A 19,401-nucleotide genomic window follows, 5' to 3' on the forward strand; every position below is an offset into this window, starting at 1 on the left:
ACACCCAGACTCTGCGTCCCGTTTTTCAGTACCAATTGGGAAAGTGTTGGGAACATCTGCTGAGGCATTGTACTGTATATTAATGAATATGCTGCTGCACATTGTAAAGGCTGAATAGTCCTAAACAAATACCATGCTGACCAAAACAAACTACAGTGAGCAATTACATTGCAACATAGTGGATCCGCCTTCCAACCAATTCTTTAAAAAAATGTGGGGAAAAAAACACAACTCTTGTGGTGTAAAGCAACACATCCATCCTTTGGGTGGAAGACTCCAGGTGCAAATCCTGGCAAGAGTGTGTTAGGTGCACAATCAGTATTTGATTTGCTGGGTTTCATATACCAGTTTTCATTAGGAGATTTTTAATAGAATCTGTCACCCTACTATGTGTTTATATTGAGGTAATAATGGGTGGTTGAGGTGTTTATATTAAGATGTGATTCTAATGATTTGCCCTAATTCATGTTTAAAATGAATTTGAACCATATCTCAATGTATGCTGAAGTATTGAAATTTTCTGTGTTACTGTTACTGTGTATTATGGATTTTATATTGAATTTTTCTCTTTTTCTTTCTGTTTCTCTTCCCCCCTTCCTCTCTTCTTTTTTCTTCCCCCCCCTTAAAATTCCCTTTTCAACCAGTGTCCCTAGCTAGTTTTTCAGTACCATTTAGGAAAGTGTTGGGAACATCTGCATTGTAAAGTCGGAATAGTCCTAAAAAAATGCCATGCTGACCAAAACAAACTACAGTGAGCAGTTACATTACACCATAGTGGATCCGCATTCCAACCACGTTAGTCTGTTAAACTAAATGTCATTGACATCTTTTGTCAGCTGGACTTGGCACCTAATCCAGAGACAAGCATAAGCCGGTGTAACTAAAAGATGGTTACGTGGGTACATGGATTGTTACCATCTTGTGCATTAGAAGTACGTAGAACAAGTTCCTCCCCACCCTTCGATAGCTCAGTTGGTAGAGCGGAGGACTGTAGGTTAGTCAGCTGGGATCCTTAGGTCGCTGGTTCAACTCCGGCTCGAAGGAGAACATTTTGGCGGAACAGTCCAGGTACTGCTCTAACGCCATGGCTATACTAACCTATACTACCCTATACTAACGTCTCCCGCTGCAAGGACATTTTTTCAAAGCTCTGCAACATGTTGCCTTTACTCACCAAAGCTCCTGCTCCAATTTACAGGACTGCTTTTGACCATGGATTAAAACAGGGTTCTCAAGCTTGCGGCCTGCGAGACAATATTTTGTGGCCCTCAGGACGATATGAAAGTTTAATCTTTAGTGCGGCCAGCGAGTTCTATACGAATGGCACTTTCCCGCGTTGTGTGCAGAAGGTTCCTTTTTTTGTGCAAGCTGGAGCTGAACGAACCTACCAATCACACTGGACTATATGGCTCCCGAGGGCGGGCCATCAGCCGGGGTTGATGCAAGCAGAGAAACATTGCACAACTATGGAGGCGCTCGTGTAACATCACATAGCCGTCATAGAATTCCTACTTGTTACTGTGTTTGAAATGAGAATGTTTGACTTCGAGCTGGACGAAGTCAATGTTACCGCCGTTAAGGACCAACACCGACGTTCCGTTGACGATGTCACTAATGGGTGTGGACCTTCAATGGGGCCATTCAGCCAGCTCCCGCCCGCCGTCCCGCTTCGGAGTCAGGCTGGAGCCTCATCAAAGGCTTACCTGCCTCGGTTACATAAGCAACAGAACATCGGTGTTGGGTAGGACGTACAGCTGAATCCATGGGGTTATTATAGAAACTAAAAGCCAGTGAATCACGCCTCCATGGCTGCATCCCATTGTTTTATATAATAAATAATTAATGTTGTCCCAGCTGATAATGAACAGCCCGGTCGCAGTCGAGAAAATTGACCCCCGGCTCCCCTGAGCCTGTGCCTTTTTGGGAGCACATATTTGTGCAAAAAGTTTTTCTATAACTTCAAAAAGTCCAAGTACAGGTCGAGACTTACTGACGATCTTCTTCAAGCCATAGTGAGGGTGTCAACTGCTTCCTCGCTCAAGCCAAATGTGGCTCAGCTATGTGAGAGGAAGCGCTGCCAGGTCTCTGGCAGCAGGAAGCAGGCAAGAGAAGCCATGTTTAGAAAAATCGTTCATGTTCACAAGAACCCATTATAGTTAAAGAACTGTTAGTAGTGATGTTTGAGAAGATTAGATTTTTTGAACAAAGCTTTTTCAGTGGAATACCTGATGCAGCCCAGCCACACCCAGACTCTGCGTCCTGCAGCCCTCAGGTAATTTGAGTTTGAGACCCCTGGAATCAACAGACGGTGCCCTAGCCACCTTCGCGTGAGCCCCCAGGAGTGTTGTTGTGGCCGAGTGGTTAAGGCGATGGACTAGAAATCCATTGGGGTCTCCCCGCGCAGGTTCGAATCCTGCCAACAATGTGAAGAGGCCCTGATGTTGTTTTACCTTGGATAAGGTTCTTGATTGACCATTGCATAATTAGTGTTGTGTTCCTAGCTTGTTTTTCAGTACCAATTGGGAAAGTGTTGGGAACATCTGCTGAGGCATTGTACTGTATATTAATGAATCTGCTGCTGCACATTGTAAAGGCTGAATAGTCCTAAACAAATACCATGCTGACCAAAACAAACTACAGTGAGCAACTACATTGCAACATAGTGGATCCACCTTCCAACCACATTAGCCTGTTAAACTAAATGTCATTAACATCTTTTGTCAGCTGGACTTGGCACCTAATCCAGGGATGGTGTAATTTGTTAGTGTTTTGGGGTTTTGTATATAGACAGGTTTTAAATTGTTATTGTATATAGTTTTTAGTTGTTGTGTTTGCACTCTCTCTTTAAAAAAATGTGGGGAAAAAAACACAACTCTTGTGGTGTAATAGCAACACATCCATCCTTTGGGTGGAAGACTCCAGGTGCAAATCCTGGCAAGAGTGTGTTAGGTGCACAATCAGTATTTCATTTGCTGGGTTTCATATACCAGTTTTCATTAGGAGATTTTTAATAGAATCTGTCACCCTACTGTGTGTTTATATTGAGGTAATAATGGGTGGTTGAGGTGTTTATATTAAGATGTGATTCTAATGATTTGCCCTAATTCATGTTTAAAATGAATTTGAACCATATCTCAATGTATGCTGAAGTATTGACATTTTCTGTGTTACTGTTACTGTGTATTATGGATTTTATATTGAATTTTTCTCTTTTTCTTTCTGTTTCTCTTCCCCCCTTTCTCTCTTCTTTTTTCTTCCCCCCCCTTAAAATTCCCTTTTCAACCAGTGTCCCTAGCTAGTTTTTCAGTACCATTTAGGAAAGTGTTGGGAACATCTGCATTGTAAAGTCTGAATAGTCCTAAAAAAATGCCATGCTGACCAAAACAAACTACAGTGAGCAGTTACATTACACCATAGTGGATCCGCATTCCAACCACGTTAGTCTGTTAAACTAAATGTCATTGACATCTTTTGTCAGCTGGACTTGGCACCTAATCCAGAGACAAGCATAAGCCGGTGTAACTAAAAGATGGTTACGTGGGTACATGGATTGTTACCATCTTCTGCATTAGAAGTACGTAGAACAAGTCCCTCCCCACCCTTCGATAGCTCAGTTGGTAGAGCGGAGGACTGTAGGTTAGTCAGCTGGGATCCTTAGGTCGCTGGTTCAACTCCGGCTCGAAGGAGAACATTTTGGTGGAACAGTCCAGGTACTGCTCTAACGCCATGGCTATACTAACCTATACTACCCTATACTAACATCTCCCGCTGCAAGGACATTTTTTCAAAGCTCTGCAACATGTTGCCTTTACTCACCAAAGCTCCTGCTCCAATTTACAGGACTGCTTTTGACCATGGATTAAAACAGGGTTCTCAAGCTTGCGGCTTGCGAGACAATATTTTGTGGCCCTCAGGACGATATGAAAGTTTAATCTTTAGTGCGGCCAGCGAGTTCTATACGAATGGCACTTTCCCGCGTTGTGTGCAGAAGGTTCCTTTTTTTGTGCAAGCTGGAGCTGAACGAACCTACCAATCACACTGGACTATATGGCTCCCGAGGGCGGGCCATCAGCCGGGGTTGATGCAAGCAGAGAAACATTGCACAACTATGGAGGCGCTCGTGTAACATCACATAGCCGTCATAGAATTCCTACTTGTTACTGTGTTTGAAATGAGAATGTTTGACTTCGAGCTGGACGAAGTCAATGTTACCGCCGTTAAGGACCAACACCGACGTTCCGTTGACGATGTCACTAATGGGTGTGGACCTTCAATGGGGCCATTCAGCCAGCTCCCGCCCGCCGTCCCGCTTCGGAGTCAGGCTGGAGCCTCATCAAAGGCTTACCTGCCTCGGTTACATAAGCAACGGAACATCGGTGTTGGGTAGGACGTACAGCTGAATTCATGGTGTTTATTATAGAAACTGAAAGCCAGTGAATAACGCATCCATGGCTGCATTCCATTGTTTTATATAATAAATAATAAATGGTGTCCCAGTTGATAATGAACAGCCCGGTCGCAGTCGATAAAATTGACCCCCGGTTCCCCTGAGCCTGTGCCTTTTTGGGAGCACATATTTGTGCAAAAAGTTTTTTCTATAACTTCAAAAAGTCCAAGTACAGGTCGAGACTTACTGACGATCTTCTTCAAGCCATAGTGAGGGTGTCAACTGCTTCCTCGCTCAAGCCAAATGTGGCTCAGCTATGTGAGAGGAAGCGCTGCCAGGTCTCTGGCAGCAGGAAGCAGGCAAGAGAAGCCATGTTTAGAAAAACCGTTCATGTTCACAAGAACCCATTATAGTTAAAGAACTGTTAGTAGTGATGTTTGAGAAGATTAGATGTTTTGAACAAAGCTTTTTCAGTGGAATACCTGATGCAGCCCAGCCACACCCAGACTCTGCGTCCTGCAGCCCTCAGGTAATTTGAGTTTGAGACCCCTGGAATCAACAGACGGTGCCCTAGCCACCTTCGCGTGAGCCCCCAGGAGTGTTGTTGTGGCCGAGTGGTTAAGGCGATGGACTAGAAATCCATTGGGGTCTCCCCGCGCAGGTTCGAATCCTGCCAACAATGTGAAGAGCCCCTGATGTTGTTTTACCTTGGATAAGGTTCTTGATTGACCATTGCATAATTAGTGTTGTGTTCCTAGCTTGTTTTTCAGTACAAATTGGGAAAGTGTTGGGAACATCTGCTGAGGCATTGTACTGTATATTAATGAATCTGCTGCTGCACATTGTAAAGGCTGAATAGTCCTAAACAAATACCATGCTGACCAAAACAAACTACAGTGAGCAACTACATTGCAACATAGTGGATCCACCTTCCAACCACATTAGCCTGTTAAACTAAATGTCATTAACATCTTTTGTCAGCTGGACTTGGCACCTAATCCAGGGATGGTGTAATTTGTTAGTGTTTTGGGGTTTTGTATATAGACAGGTTTTAAATTGTTATTGTATATAGTTTTTAGTTGTTGTGTTTGCACTCTCTCTTTAAAAAAATGTGGGGAAAAAAACACAACTCTTGTGGTGTAATAGCAACACATCCATCCTTTGGGTGGAAGACTCCAGGTGCAAATCCTGGCAAGAGTGTGTTAGGTGCACAATCAGTATTTCATTTGCTGGGTTTCATATACCAGTTTTCATTAGGAGATTTTTAATAGAATCTGTCACCCTACTATGTGTTTATATTGAGGTAATAATGGGTGGTTGAGGTGTTTATATTAAGATGTGATTCTAATGATTTGCCCTAATTCATGTTTAAAATGAATTTGAACCATATCTCAATGTATGCTGAAGTATTGACATTTTCTGTGTTACTGTTACTTTGTATTATGGATTTTATATTGAATTTTTCTCTTTTTCTTTCTGTTTCTCTTCCCCCCTTTCTCTCTTCTTTTTTCTTCCCCCCCCTTAAAATTCCCTTTTCAACCAGTGTCCCTAGCTAGTTTTTCAGTACCATTTAGGAAAGTGTTGGGAACATCTGCATTGTAAAGTCTGAATAGTCCTAAAAAAATGCCATGCTGACCAAAACAAACTACAGTGAGCAGTTACATTACACCATAGTGGATCCGCATTCCAACCACGTTAGTCTGTTAAACTAAATGTCATTGACATCTTTTGTCAGCTGGACTTGGCACCTAATCCAGAGACAAGCATAAGCCGGTGTAACTAAAAGATGGTTACGTGGGTACATGGATTGTTACCATCTTCTGCATTAGAAGTACGTAGAACAAGTCCCTCCCCACCCTTCGATAGCTCAGTTGGTAGAGCGGAGGACTGTAGGTTAGTCAGCTGGGATCCTTAGGTCGCTGGTTCAACTCCGGCTCGAAGGAGAACATTTTGGCGGAACAGTCCAGGTACTGCTCTAACGCCATGGCTATACTAACCTATACTACCCTATACTAACATCTCCCGCTGCAAGGACATTTTTTCAAAGCTCTGCAACATGTTGCCTTTACTCACCAAAGCTCCTGCTCCAATTTACAGGACTGCTTTTGACCATGGATTAAAACAGGGTTCTCAAGCTTGCGGCTTGCGAGACAATATTTTGTGGCCCTCAGGACGATATGAAAGTTTAATCTTTAGTGCGGCCAGCGAGTTCTATACGAATGGCACTTTCCCGCGTTGTGTGCAGAAGGTTCCTTTTTTTGTGCAAGCTGGAGCTGAACGAACCTACCAATCACACTGGACTATATGGCTCCCGAGGGCGGGCCATCAGCCGGGGTTGATGCAAGCAGAGAAACATTGCACAACTATGGAGGCGCTCGTGTAACATCACATAGCCGTCATAGAATTCCTACTTGTTACTGTGTTTGAAATGAGAATGTTTGACTTCGAGCTGGACGAAGTCAATGTTACCGCCGTTAAGGACCAACACCGACGTTCCGTTGACGATGTCACTAATGGGTGTGGACCTTCAATGGGGCCATTCAGCCAGCTCCCGCCCGCCGTCCCGCTTCGGAGTCAGGCTGGAGCCTCATCAAAGGCTTACCTGCCTCGGTTACATAAGCAACAGAACATCGGTGTTGGGTAGGACGTACAGCTGAATTCATGGTGTTTATTATAGAAACTGAAAGCCAGTGAATAACGCATCCATGGCTGCATCCCATTGTTTTATATAATAAATAATAAATGGTGTCCCAGTTGATAATGAACAGCCCGGTCGCAGTCGATAAAATTGACCCCCGGTTCCCCTGAGCCTGTGCCTTTTTGGGAGCACATATTTGTGCAAAAAGTTTTTTCTATAACTTCAAAAAGTCCAAGTACAGGTCGAGACTTACTGACGAACTTCTTCAAGCCATAGTGAGGGTGTCAACTGCTTCCTCGCTCAAGCCAAATGTGGCTCAGCTATGTGAGAGGAAGCGCTGCCAGGTCTCTGGCAGCAGGAAGCAGGCAAGAGAAGCCATGTTTAGAAAAACCGTTCATGTTCACAAGAACCCATTATAGTTAAAGAACTGTTAGTAGTGATGTTTGAGAAGATTAGATTTTTTGAACAAAGCTTTTTCAGTGGAATACCTGATGCAGCCCAGCCACACCCAGACTCTGCGTCCTGCAGCCCTCAGGTAATTTGAGTTTGAGACCCCTGGAATCAACAGACGGTGGCCTAGCCACCTTCGCGTGAGCCCCCAGGAGTGTTGTTGTGGCCGAGTGGTTAAGGCGATGGACTAGAAATCCATTGGGGTCTCCCCGCGCAGGTTCGAATCCTGCCAACAATGTGAAGTTCCCCTGATGTTGTTTTACCTTGGATAAGGTTCTTGATTGACCATTGCATAATTAGTGTTGTGTTCCTAGCTTGTTTTTCAGTACCAATTGGGAAAGTGTTGGGAACATCTGCTGAGGCATTGTACTGTATATTAATGAATCTGCTGCTGCACATTGTAAAGGCTGAATAGTCCTAAACAAATACCATGCTGACCAAAACAAACTACAGTGAGCAACTACATTGCAACATAGTGGATCCGCCTTCCAACCACATTAGCCTGTTAAACTAAATGTCATTAACATCTTTTGTCAGCTGGACTTGGCACCTAATCCAGGGATGGTGTAATTTGTTAGTGTTTTGGGGTTTTGTATATAGACAGGTTTTAAATTGTTATTGTATATAGTTTTTAGTTGTTGTGTTTGCACTCTCTCTTTAAAAAAATGTGGGGAAAAAAACACAACTCTTGTGGTGTAATAGCAACACATCCATCCTTTGGGTGGAAGACTCCAGGTGCAAATCCTGGCAAGAGTGTGTTAGGTGCACAATCAGTATTTCATTTGCTGGGTTTCATATACCAGTTTTCATTAGGAGATTTTTAATAGAATCTGTCACCCTACTATGTGTTTATATTGAGGTAATAATGGGTGGTTGAGGTGTTTATATTAAGATGTGATTCTAATGATTTGCCCTAATTCATGTTTAAAATGAATTTGAACCATATCTCAATGTATGCTGAAGTATTGACATTTTCTGTGTTACTGTTACTGTGTATTATGGATTTTATATTGAATTTTTCTCTTTTTCTTTCTGTTTCTCTTCCCCCCTTTCTCTCTTCTTTTTTCTTCCCCCCCCTTAAAATTCCCTTTTCAACCAGTGTCCCTAGCTAGTTTTTCAGTACCATTTAGGAAAGTGTTGGGAAGATCTGCATTGTAAAGTCTGAATAGTCCTAAAAAAATGCCATGCTGACCAAAACAAACTACAGTGAGCAGTTACATTACACCATAGTGGATCCGCATTCCAACCACGTTAGTCTGTTAAACTAAATGTCATTGACATCTTTTGTCAGCTGGACTTGGCACCTAATCCAGAGACAAGCATAAGCCGGTGTAACTAAAAGATGGTTACGTGGGTACATGGATTGTTACCATCTTCTGCATTAGAAGTACGTAGAACAAGTCCCTCCCCACCCTTCGATAGCTCAGTTGGTAGAGCGGAGGACTGTAGGTTAGTCAGCTGGGATCCTTAGGTCGCTTGTTCAACTCCGGCTCGAAGGAGAACATTTTGGCGGAACAGTCCAGGTACTGCTCTAACGCCATGGCTATACTAACCTATACTACCCTATACTAACATCTCCCGCTGCAAGGACATTTTTTCAAAGCTCTGCAACATGTTGCCTTTACTCACCAAAGCTCCTGCTCCAATTTACAGGACTGCTTTTGACCATGGATTAAAACAGGGTTCTCAAGCTTGCGGCCTGCGAGACAATATTTTGTGGCCCTCAGGACGATATGAAAGTTTAATCTTTAGTGCGGCCAGCGAGTTCTATACGAATGGCACTTTCCCGCGTTGTGTGCAGAAGGTTCCTTTTTTTGTGCAAGCTGGAGCTGAACGAACCTACCAATCACACTGGACTATATGGCTCCCGAGGGCGGGCCATCAGCCGGGGTTGATGCAAGCAGAGAAACATTGCACAACTATGGAGGCGCTCGTGTAACATCACATAGCCGTCATAGAATTCCTACTTGTTACTGTGTTTGAAATGAGAATGTTTGACTTCGAGCTGGACGAAGTCAATGTTACCGCCGTTAAGGACCAACACCGACGTTCCGTTGACGATGTCACTAATGGGTGTGGACCTTCAATGGGGCCATTCAGCCAGCTCCCGCCCGCCGTCCCGCTTCGGAGTCAGGCTGGAGCCTCATCAAAGGCTTACCTGCCTCGGTTACATAAGCAACAGAACATCGGTGTTGGGTAGGACGTACAGCTGAATCCATGGGGTTATTATAGAAACTAAAAGCCAGTGAATAACGCCTCCATTGCTGCATCCCATTGTTTTATATAATAAATAATTAATGTTGTCCCAGCTGATAATGAACAGCCCGGTCGCAGTCGAGAAAATTGACCCCCGGCTCCCCTGAGCCTGTGCCTTTTTGGGAGCACATATTTGTGCAAAAAGTTTTTTCTATAACTTCAAAAAGTCCAAGTACAGGTCGAGACTTACTGACGATCTTCTTCAAGCCATAGTGAGGGTGTCAACTGCTTCCTCGCTCAAGCCAAATGTGGCTCAGCTATGTGAGAGGAAGCGCTGCCAGGTCTCTGGCAGCAGGAAGCAGGCAAGAGAAGCCATGTTTAGAAAAACCGTTCATGTTCACAAGAACCCATTATAGTTAAAGAACTGTTAGTAGTGATGTTTGAGAAGATTAGATTTTTTGAACAAAGCTTTTTCAGTGGAATACCTGATGCAGCCCAGCCACACCCAGACTCTGCGTCCTGCAGCCCTCAGGTAATTTGAGTTTGAGACCCCTGGAATCAACAGACGGTGGCCTAGCCACCTTCGCGTGAGCCTCCAGGAGTGTTGTTGTGGCCGAGTGGTTAAGGCGATGGACTAGAAATCCATTGGGGTCTCCCCGCGCAGGTTCGAATCCTGCCAACAACGTGAAGTTACCCTGATGTTGTTTTACCTTGGATAAAGTTCTTGATTGACCATTGCATAATTGGTGTTGTGTTCCTAGCTTGTTTTTCAGTACCAATTGGGAAAGTGTTGGGAACATCTGCTGAGGCATTGTACTGTATATTAATGAATATGCTGCTGCACATTGTAAAGGCTGAATAGTCCTAAACAAATACCATGCTGACCAAAACAAACTACAGTGAGCAATTACATTGCAACATAGTGGATCTGCCTTCCAACCACATTAGCCTTTTAAACTAAATGTCATTAACATCTTTTGTCAGCTGGACTTGGCACCTAATCCAGGGATGGTGTAATTTGTTAGTGTTTTGGTGTTTTGTATATAGACAGGTTTTAAATTGTTATTGTATATAGTTTTTAGTTGTTGTGTTTGCACTCTCTCTTTAAAAAAATGTGGGGAAAAAAACACAACTCTTGTGGTGTAATAGCAACACATCCATCCTTTGGGTGGAAGACTCCAGGTGCAAATCCTGGCAAGAGTGTGTTAGGTGCACAATCAGTATTTCATTTGCTGGGTTTCATATACCAGTTTTCATTAAGAGATTTTTAATAGAATCTGTCACCCTACTATGTGTTTATATTGAGGTAATAATGGGTGGTTGAGGTGTTTATATTAAGATGTGATTCTAATGATTTGCCCTAATTCATGTTTAAAATGAATTTGAACCATATCTCAATGTATGCTGAAGTATTGACATTTTCTGTGTTACTGTTACTGTGTATTATGGATTTTATATGGAATTTTTCTCCTTTTCTTTCTGTTTCTCTTCCCCCCTTCCTCTCTTCTTTTTTCTTCCCCCCCCCTTAAAATTCCCTTTTCAACCAGTGTCCCTAGCTAGTTTTTCAGTACCATTTATGAAAGTGTTGGGAACATCTGCATTGTAAAGTCTGAATATTCCTAAAAAAATGCCATGCTGACCAAAACAAACTACAGTGAGCAATTACATTACACCATAGTGGATCCGCATTCCAACCACGTTAGTCTGTTAAACTAAATGTCATTGACATCTTTTGTCAGCTGGACTTGGCACCTAATCCAGAGACAAGCATAAGCCGGTGTAACTAAAAGATGGTTACGTGGGTACATGGATTGTTACCATCTTCTGCATTAGAAGTACGTAGAACAAGTCCCTCCCCACCCTTCGATAGCTCAGTTGGTAGAGCGGAGGACTGTAGGTTAGTCAGCTGGGATCCTTAAGTCGCTGGTTCAACTCCGGCTCGAAGGAGAACATTTTGGCGGAAAAGTCCAGGTACTGCTCTAACGCCATGGCTATTTGTCCCTATACTAACATCTCCCGCTGCAAGGACATTTTTTCAAAGCTCTGCAACATGTTGCCTTTACTCACCAAAGCTCCTGCTCCAATTTACAGGACTGCTTTTGACCATGGATTAAAACAGGGTTCTCAAGCTTGCGGCCTGCGAGACAATATTTTGTGGCCCTCAGGACGATATGAAAGTTTAATCTTTAGTGCGGCCAGCGAGTTCTATACGAATGGCCTTTTCCCGCGTTGTGTGCAGAAGGTTCCTTTTTTTGTGCAAGCTGGAGCTGAACGAACCTACCAATCACACTGGACTATATGGCTCCCGAGGGCGGGCCATCAGCCGGGGTTGATGCAAGCAGAGAAACATTGCACAACTATGGAGGCGCTCGTGTAACATCACATAGCCGTCATAGAATTCCTACTTGTTACTGTGTTTGAAATGAGAATGTTTGACTTCGAGCTGGACGAAGTCAATGTTACCGCCGTTAAGGACCAACACCGACGTTCCGTTGACGATGTCACTAATGGGTGTGGACCTTCAATGGGGCCATTCAGCCAGCTCCCGCCCGCCGTCCCGCTTCGGAGTCAGGCTGGAGCCTCATCAAAGGCTTACCTGCCTCGGTTACATAAGCAACAGAACATCGGTGTTGGGTAGGACGTACAGCTGAATCCATGGGGTTATTATAGAAACTAAAAGCCAGTGAATAACGCCTCCATGGCTGCATCCCATTGTTTTATATAATAAATAATTAATGTTGTCCCAGCTGATAATGAACAGCCCGGTCGCAGTCGATAAAATTGACCCCCGGCTCCCCTGAGCCTGTGCCTTTTTGGGAGCACATATTTGTGCAAAAAGTTTTTCTATAACTTCAAAAAGTCCAAGTACAGGTCGAGACTTACTGACGATCTTCTTCAAGCCATAGTGAGGGTGTCAACTGCTTCCTCGCTCAAGCCAAATGTGGCTCAGCTATGTGAGAGGAAGCGCTGCCAGGTCTCTGGCAGCAGGAAGCAGGCAAGAGAAGCCATGTTTAGAAAAACCGTTCATGTTCACAAGAACCCATTATAGTTAAAGAACTGTTAGTAGTGATGTTTGAGAAGATTAGATTTTTTGAACAAAGCTTTTTCAGTGGAATACCTGATGCAGCCCAGCCACACCCAGACTCTGCGTCCTGCAGCCCTCAGGTAATTTGAGTTTGAGACCCCTGGAATCAACAGACGGTGGCCTAGCCACCTTCGCGTGAGCCTCCAGGAGTGTTGTTGTGGCCGAGTGGTTAAGGCGATGGACTAGAAATCCATTGGGGTCTCCCCGCGCAGGTTCGAATCCTGCCAACAACGTGAAGTTACCCTGATGTTGTTTTACCTTGGATAAAGTTCTTGATTGACCATTGCATAATTGGTGTTGTGTTCCTAGCTTGTTTTTCAGTACCAATTGGGAAAGTGTTGGGAACATCTGCTGAGGCATTGTACTGTATATTAATGAATATGCTGCTGCACATTGTAAAGGCTGAATAGTCCTAAACAAATACCATGCTGACCAAAACAAACTACAGTGAGCAATTACATTGCAACATAGTGGATCTGCCTTCCAACCACATTAGCCTTTTAAACTAAATGTCATTAACATCTTTTGTCAGCTGGACTTGGCACCTAATCCAGGGATGGTGTAATTTGTTAGTGTTTTGGTGTTTTGTATATAGACAGGTTTTAAATTGTTATTGTATATAGTTTTTAGTTGTTGTGTTTGCACTCTCTCTTTAAAAAAATGTGGGGAAAAAAACACAACTCTTGTGGTGTAATAGCAACACATCCATCCTTTGGGTGGAAGACTCCAGGTGCAAATCCTGGCAAGAGTGTGTTAGGTGCACAATCAGTATTTCATTTGCTGGGTTTCATATACCAGTTTTCATTAAGAGATTTTTAATAGAATCTGTCACCCTACTATGTGTTTATATTGAGGTAATAATGGGTGGTTGAGGTGTTTATATTAAGATGTGATTCTAATGATTTGCCCTAATTCATGTTTAAAATGAATTTGAACCATATCTCAATGTATGCTGAAGTATTGACATTTTCTGTGTTACTGTTACTGTGTATTATGGATTTTATATGGAATTTTTCTCCTTTTCTTTCTGTTTCTCTTCCCCCCTTCCTCTCTTCTTTTTTCTTCCCCCCCCCTTAAAATTCCCTTTTCAACCAGTTTCCCTAGCTAGTTTTTCAGTACCATTTATGAAAGTGTTGGGAACATCTGCATTGTAAAGTCTGAATATTCCTAAAAAAATGCCATGCTGACCAAAACAAACTACAGTGAGCAATTACATTACACCATAGTGGATCCGCATTCCAACCACGTTAGTCTGTTAAACTAAATGTCATTGACATCTTTTGTCAGCTGGACTTGGCACCTAATCCAGAGACAAGCATAAGCCGGTGTAACTAAAAGATGGTTACGTGGGTACATGGATTGTTACCATCTTCTGCATTAGAAGTACGTAGAACAAGTCCCTCCCCACCCTTCGATAGCTCAGTTGGTAGAGCGGAGGACTGTAGGTTAGTCAGCTGGGATCCTTAAGTCGCTGGTTCAACTCCGGCTCGAAGGAGAACATTTTGGCGGAAAAGTCCAGGTACTGCTCTAACGCCATGGCTATTTGTCCCTATACTAACATCTCCCGCTGCAAGGACATTTTTTCAAAGCTCTGCAACATGTTGCCTTTACTCACCAAAGCTCCTGCTCCAATTTACAGGACTGCTTTTGACCATGGATTAAAACAGGGTTCTCAAGCTTGCGGCCTGCGAGACAATATTTTGTGGCCCTCAGGACGATATGAAAGTTTAATCTTTAGTGCGGCCAGCGAGTTCTATACGAATGGCCTTTTCCCGCGTTGTGTGCAGAAGGTTCCTTTTTTTGTGCAAGCTGGAGCTGAACGAACCTACCAATCACACTGGACTATATGGCTCCCGAGGGCGGGCCATCAGCCGGGGTTGATGCAAGCAGAGAAACATTGCACAACTATGGAGGCGCTCGTGTAACATCACATAGCCGTCATAGAATTCCTACTTGTTACTGTGTTTGAAATGAGAATGTTTGACTTCGAGCTGGACGAAGTCAATGTTACCGCCGTTAAGGACCAACACCGACGTTCCGTTGACGATGTCACTAATGGGTGTGGACCTTCAATGGGGCCATTCAGCCAGCTCCCGCCCGCCGTCCCGCTTCGGAGTCAGGCTGGAGCCTCATCAAAGGCTTACCTGCCTCGGTTACATAAGCAACAGAACATCGGTGTTGGGTAGGACGTACAGCTGAATCCATGGGGTTATTATAGAAACTAAAAGCCAGTGAATAACGCCTCCATGGCTGCATCCCATTGTTTTATATAATAAATAATTAATGTTGTCCCAGCTGATAATGAACAGCCCGGTCGCTGTCGAGAAAATTGACCCCCGGCTCCCCTGAGCCTGTGCCTTTTTGGGAGCACATATTTGTGCAAAAAGTTTTTCTATAACTTCAAAAAGTCCAAGTACAGGTCGAGACTTACTGACGATCTTCTTCAAGCCATAGTGAGGGTGTCAACTGCTTCCTCGCTCAAGCCAAATGTGGCTCAGCTATGTGAGAGGAAGCGCTGCCAGGTCTCTGGCAGCAGGAAGCAGGCAAGAGAAGCCATGTTTAGAAAAACCGTTCATGTTCAAAAGAACCCATTATAGTTAAAGAACTGTTAGTAGTGATGTTTGAGAAGATTAGATTTTTTGAACAAAGCTTTTTCAGTGGAATACCTGATGCAGCCCAGCCACACCCAGACTCTGCGTCCTGCAGCCCTCAGGTAATTTGAGTTTGAGACCCCTGGAATCAACAGACGGTGGCCTAGCCACCTTCGCGTGAGCCTCCAGGAGTGTTGTTGTGGCCGAGTGGTTAAGGCGATGGACTAGAAATCCATTGGGGTCTCCCCGCGCAGGTTCGAATCCTGCCAACAACGTGAAGTTCCCCTGATGTTGTTTTACCTTGGATAAGGTTCTTGATTGACCATTGCATAATTAGTGTTGTGTTCCTAGCTTGTTTTTCAGTACCAATTGGGAAAGTGTTGGGAACATCTGCTGAGGCATTGTATTGTATATTAATGAATATGCTGCTGCACATTGTAAAGGCTGAATAGTCCTAAACAAATACCATGCTGACCAAAACAAACTACAGTGAGCAATTACATTGCAACATAGTGGATCCGCCTTCCAACCACATTAGCCTTTTAAACTAAATGTCATTAAAATCTTTTGTCAGCTGGACTTGGCACCTAATCCAGGGATGGTGTAATTTGTTAGTGTTTTGGGGTTTTGTATATAGAAAGGTTTTAAATTGTTATTGTATATAGTTTTTAGTTGTTGTGTTTGCACTCTCTCTTTAAAAAAATGTGGGGAAAAAAACACAACTCTTGTGGTGTAATAGCAACACATCCATCCTTTGGGTGGAAGACTCCAGGTGCAAATCCTGGCAAGAGTGTGTTAGGTGCACAATCAGTATTTCATTTGCTGGGTTTCATATACCAGTTTTCATTAAGAGATTTTTAATAGAATCTGTCACCCTACTATGTGTTTATATTGAGGTAATAATGGGTGGTTGAGGTGTTTATATTAAGATGTGATTCTAATGATTTGCCCTAATTCATGTTTAAAATGAATTTGAACCATATCTCAATGTATGCTGAAGTATTGACACTTTCTGTGTTACTGTTACTGTGTATTATGGATTTTATATTGAATTTTTCTCCTTTTCTTTCTGTTTCTCTTCCCCCCTTCCTCTCAATCACACTGGACTATATGGCTCCCGAGGGCGGGCCATCAGCCGGGGTTGATGCAAGCAGAGAAACATTGCACAACTATGGAGGCGCTCGTGTAACATCACATAGCCGTCATAGAATTCCTACTTGTTACTGTGTTTGAAATGAGAATGTTTGACTTCGAGCTGGACGAAGTCAATGTTACCGCCGTTAAGGACCAACACCGACGTTCCGTTGACGATGTCACTAATGGGTGTGGACCTTCAATGGGGCCATTCAGCCAGCTCCCGCCCGCCGTCCCGCTTCGGAGTCAGGCTGGAGCCTCATCAAAGGCTTACCTGCCTCGGTTACATAAGCAATAGAACATCGGTGTTGGGTAGGACGTACAGCTGAATCCATGGGGTTATTATAGAAACTAAAAGCCAGTGAATAACGCCTCCATGGCTGCATCCCATTGTTTTATATAATAAATAATTAATGTTGTCCCAGCTGATAATGAACAGCCCGGTCGCAGTCGAGAAAATTGACCCCCGGCTCCCCTGAGCCTGTGCCTTTTTGGGAGCACATATTTGTGCAAAAAGTTTTTCTATAACTTCAAAAAGTCCAAGTACAGGTCGAGACTTACTGACGATCTTCTTCAAGCCATAGTGAGGGTGTCAACTGCTTCCTCGCTCAAGCCAAATGTGGCTCAGCTATGTGAGAGGAAGCGCTGCCAGGTCTCTGGCAGCAGGAAGCAGGCAAGAGAAGCCATGTTTAGAAAAACCGTTCATGTTCACAAGAACCCATTATAGTTAAAGAACTGTTAGTAGTGATGTTTGAGAAGATTGGATTTTTTGAACAAAGCTTTTTCAGTGGAATACCTGATGCAGCCCAGCCACACCCAGACTCTGCGTCCCGTTTTTCAGTACCAATTGGGAAAGTGTTGGGAACATCTGCTGAGGCATTGTACTGTATATTAATGAATATGCTGCTGCACATTGTAAAGGCTGAATAGTCCTAAACAAATACCATGCTGACCAAAACAAACTACAGTGAGCAATTACATTGCAACATAGTGGATCCGCCTTCCAACCAATTCTTTAAAAAAATGTGGGGAAAAAAACACAACTCTTGTGGTGTAAAGCAACACATCCATCCTTTGGGTGGAAGACTCCAGGTGCAAATCCTGGCAAGAGTGTGTTAGGTGCACAATCAGTATTTCATTTGCTGGGTTTCATATACCAGTTTTCATTAGGAGATTTTTAATAGAATCTGTCACCCTACTATGTGTTTATATTGAGGTAATAATGGGTGGTTGAGGTGTTTATATTAAGATGTGATTCTAATGATTTGCCCTAATTCATGTTTAAAATGAATTTGAACCATATCTCAATGTATGCTGAAGTATTGAAATTTTCTGTGTTACTGTTACTGTGTATTATGGATTTTATATTGAATTTTTCTCTTTTTCTTTCTGTTTCTCTTCCCCCCTTCCTCTCTTCTTTTTTCTTCCCCCCCCTTAAAATTCCCTTTTCAACCAGTGTCCCTAGCTAGTTTTTCAGTACCATTTAGGAAAGTGTTGGGAACATCTGCATTGTAAAGTCGGAATAGTCCTAAAAAAATGCCATGCTGACCAAAACAAACTACAGTGAGCAGTTACATTACACCATAGTGGATCCGCATTCCAACCACGTTAGTCTGTTAAACTAAATGTCATTGACATCTTTTGTCAGCTGGACTTGGCACCTAATCCAGAGACAAGCATAAGCCGGTGTAACTAAAAGATGGTTACGTGGGTACATGGATTGTTACCATCTTCTGCATTAGAAGTACGTAGAACAAGTTCCTCCCCACCCTTCGATAGCTCAGTTGGTAGAGCGGAGGACTGTAGGTTAGTCAGCTGGGATCCTTAGGTCGCTGGTTCAACTCCGGCTCGAAGGAGAACATTTTGGCGGAACAGTCCAGGTACTGCTCTAACGCCATGGCTATACTAACCTATACTACCCTATACTAACGTCTCCCGCTGCAAGGACATTTTTTCAAAGCTCTGCAACATGTTGCCTTTACTCACCAAAGCTCCTGCTCCAATTTACAGGACTGCTTTTGACCATGGATTAAAACAGGGTTCTCAAGCTTGCGGCCTGCGAGACAATATTTTGTGGCCCTCAGGACGATATGAAAGTTTAATCTTTAGTGCGGCCAGCGAGTTCTATACGAATGGCACTTTCCCGCGTTGTGTGCAGAAGGTTCCTTTTTTTGTGCAAGCTGGAGCTGAACGAACCTACCAATCACACTGGACTATATGGCTCCCGAGGGCGGGCCATCAGCCGGGGTTGATGCAAGCAGAGAAACATTGCACAACTATGGAGGCGCTCGTGTAACATCACATAGCCGTCATAGAATTCCTACTTGTTACTGTGTTTGAAATGAGAATGTTTGACTTCGAGCTGGACGAAGTCAATGTTACCGCCGTTAAGGACCAACACCGACGTTCCGTTGACGATGTCACTAATGGGTGTGGACCTTCAATGGGGCCATTCAGCCAGCTCCCGCCCGCCGTCCCGCTTCGGAGTCAGGCTGGAGCCTCATCAAAGGCTTACCTGCCTCGGTTACATAAGCAACAGAACATCGGTGTTGGGTAGGACGTACAGCTGAATCCATGGGGTTATTATAGAAACTAAAAGCCAGTGAATAACGCCTCCATGGCTGCATCCCATTGTTTTATATAATAAATAATTAATGTTGTCCCAGCTGATAATGAACAGCCCGGTCGCTGTCGAGAAAATTGACCCCCGGCTCCCCTGAGCCTGTGCCTTTTTGGGAGCACATATTTGTGCAAAAAGTTTTTCTATAACTTCAAAAAGTCCAAGTACAGGTCGAGACTTACTGACGATCTTCTTCAAGCCATAGTGAGGGTGTCAACTGCTTCCTCGCTCAAGCCAAATGTGGCTCAGCTATGTGAGAGGAAGCGCTGCCAGGTCTCTGGCAGCAGGAAGCAGGCAAGA

At 43.7% G+C, this 19,401-nt stretch overlaps 13 non-coding genes across 13 annotated transcripts; all 13 read left to right on the plus strand.

Annotated features, from left to right (window-relative positions):
- Positions 1–957: 957 nt before the first annotated feature.
- Positions 958–1,044, plus strand: trnay-gua (transfer RNA tyrosine (anticodon GUA)). The gene is given in 2 exon segments: positions 958–994; positions 1,009–1,044. It is a non-coding gene; the product is annotated as a tRNA-Tyr (tRNA).
- Positions 1,045–2,343: 1,299 nt separating this feature from the next.
- trnas-aga (transfer RNA serine (anticodon AGA)) lies at positions 2,344–2,425 on the plus strand. Its single transcript has one exon. It is a non-coding gene; the product is annotated as a tRNA-Ser (tRNA).
- Positions 2,426–3,599: 1,174 nt separating this feature from the next.
- On the plus strand, positions 3,600–3,686 carry trnay-gua (transfer RNA tyrosine (anticodon GUA)). Its single transcript is given in 2 exon segments — positions 3,600–3,636; positions 3,651–3,686. It is a non-coding gene; the product is annotated as a tRNA-Tyr (tRNA).
- Positions 3,687–4,987: 1,301 nt separating this feature from the next.
- Positions 4,988–5,069, plus strand: trnas-aga (transfer RNA serine (anticodon AGA)). The gene has a single exon. It is a non-coding gene; the product is annotated as a tRNA-Ser (tRNA).
- A 1,174-nt stretch (positions 5,070–6,243) lies between these two features.
- Positions 6,244–6,330, plus strand: trnay-gua (transfer RNA tyrosine (anticodon GUA)). The gene is given in 2 exon segments: positions 6,244–6,280; positions 6,295–6,330. It is a non-coding gene; the product is annotated as a tRNA-Tyr (tRNA).
- Positions 6,331–7,631: 1,301 nt separating this feature from the next.
- Positions 7,632–7,713, plus strand: trnas-aga (transfer RNA serine (anticodon AGA)). Its single transcript has one exon. It is a non-coding gene; the product is annotated as a tRNA-Ser (tRNA).
- Positions 7,714–8,887: 1,174 nt separating this feature from the next.
- Positions 8,888–8,974, plus strand: trnay-gua (transfer RNA tyrosine (anticodon GUA)). Its single transcript is given in 2 exon segments — positions 8,888–8,924; positions 8,939–8,974. It is a non-coding gene; the product is annotated as a tRNA-Tyr (tRNA).
- A 1,300-nt stretch (positions 8,975–10,274) lies between these two features.
- Positions 10,275–10,356, plus strand: trnas-aga (transfer RNA serine (anticodon AGA)). The gene has a single exon. It is a non-coding gene; the product is annotated as a tRNA-Ser (tRNA).
- Positions 10,357–11,531: 1,175 nt separating this feature from the next.
- On the plus strand, positions 11,532–11,618 carry trnay-gua (transfer RNA tyrosine (anticodon GUA)). The gene is given in 2 exon segments: positions 11,532–11,568; positions 11,583–11,618. It is a non-coding gene; the product is annotated as a tRNA-Tyr (tRNA).
- Positions 11,619–12,907: 1,289 nt separating this feature from the next.
- trnas-aga (transfer RNA serine (anticodon AGA)) lies at positions 12,908–12,989 on the plus strand. Its single transcript has one exon. It is a non-coding gene; the product is annotated as a tRNA-Ser (tRNA).
- Positions 12,990–14,164: 1,175 nt separating this feature from the next.
- trnay-gua (transfer RNA tyrosine (anticodon GUA)) lies at positions 14,165–14,251 on the plus strand. Its single transcript is given in 2 exon segments — positions 14,165–14,201; positions 14,216–14,251. It is a non-coding gene; the product is annotated as a tRNA-Tyr (tRNA).
- Positions 14,252–15,540: 1,289 nt separating this feature from the next.
- On the plus strand, positions 15,541–15,622 carry trnas-aga (transfer RNA serine (anticodon AGA)). The gene has a single exon. It is a non-coding gene; the product is annotated as a tRNA-Ser (tRNA).
- Positions 15,623–18,250: 2,628 nt separating this feature from the next.
- Positions 18,251–18,337, plus strand: trnay-gua (transfer RNA tyrosine (anticodon GUA)). The gene is given in 2 exon segments: positions 18,251–18,287; positions 18,302–18,337. It is a non-coding gene; the product is annotated as a tRNA-Tyr (tRNA).
- The last annotated feature ends 1,064 nt before the right edge of the window (positions 18,338–19,401 follow it).

The sequence above is a fragment of the Channa argus genome, chromosome 3, assembly GCF_033026475.1.
Source record: "Channa argus isolate prfri chromosome 3, Channa argus male v1.0, whole genome shotgun sequence".
Lineage (NCBI taxonomy): Eukaryota > Metazoa > Chordata > Actinopteri > Anabantiformes > Channidae > Channa > Channa argus.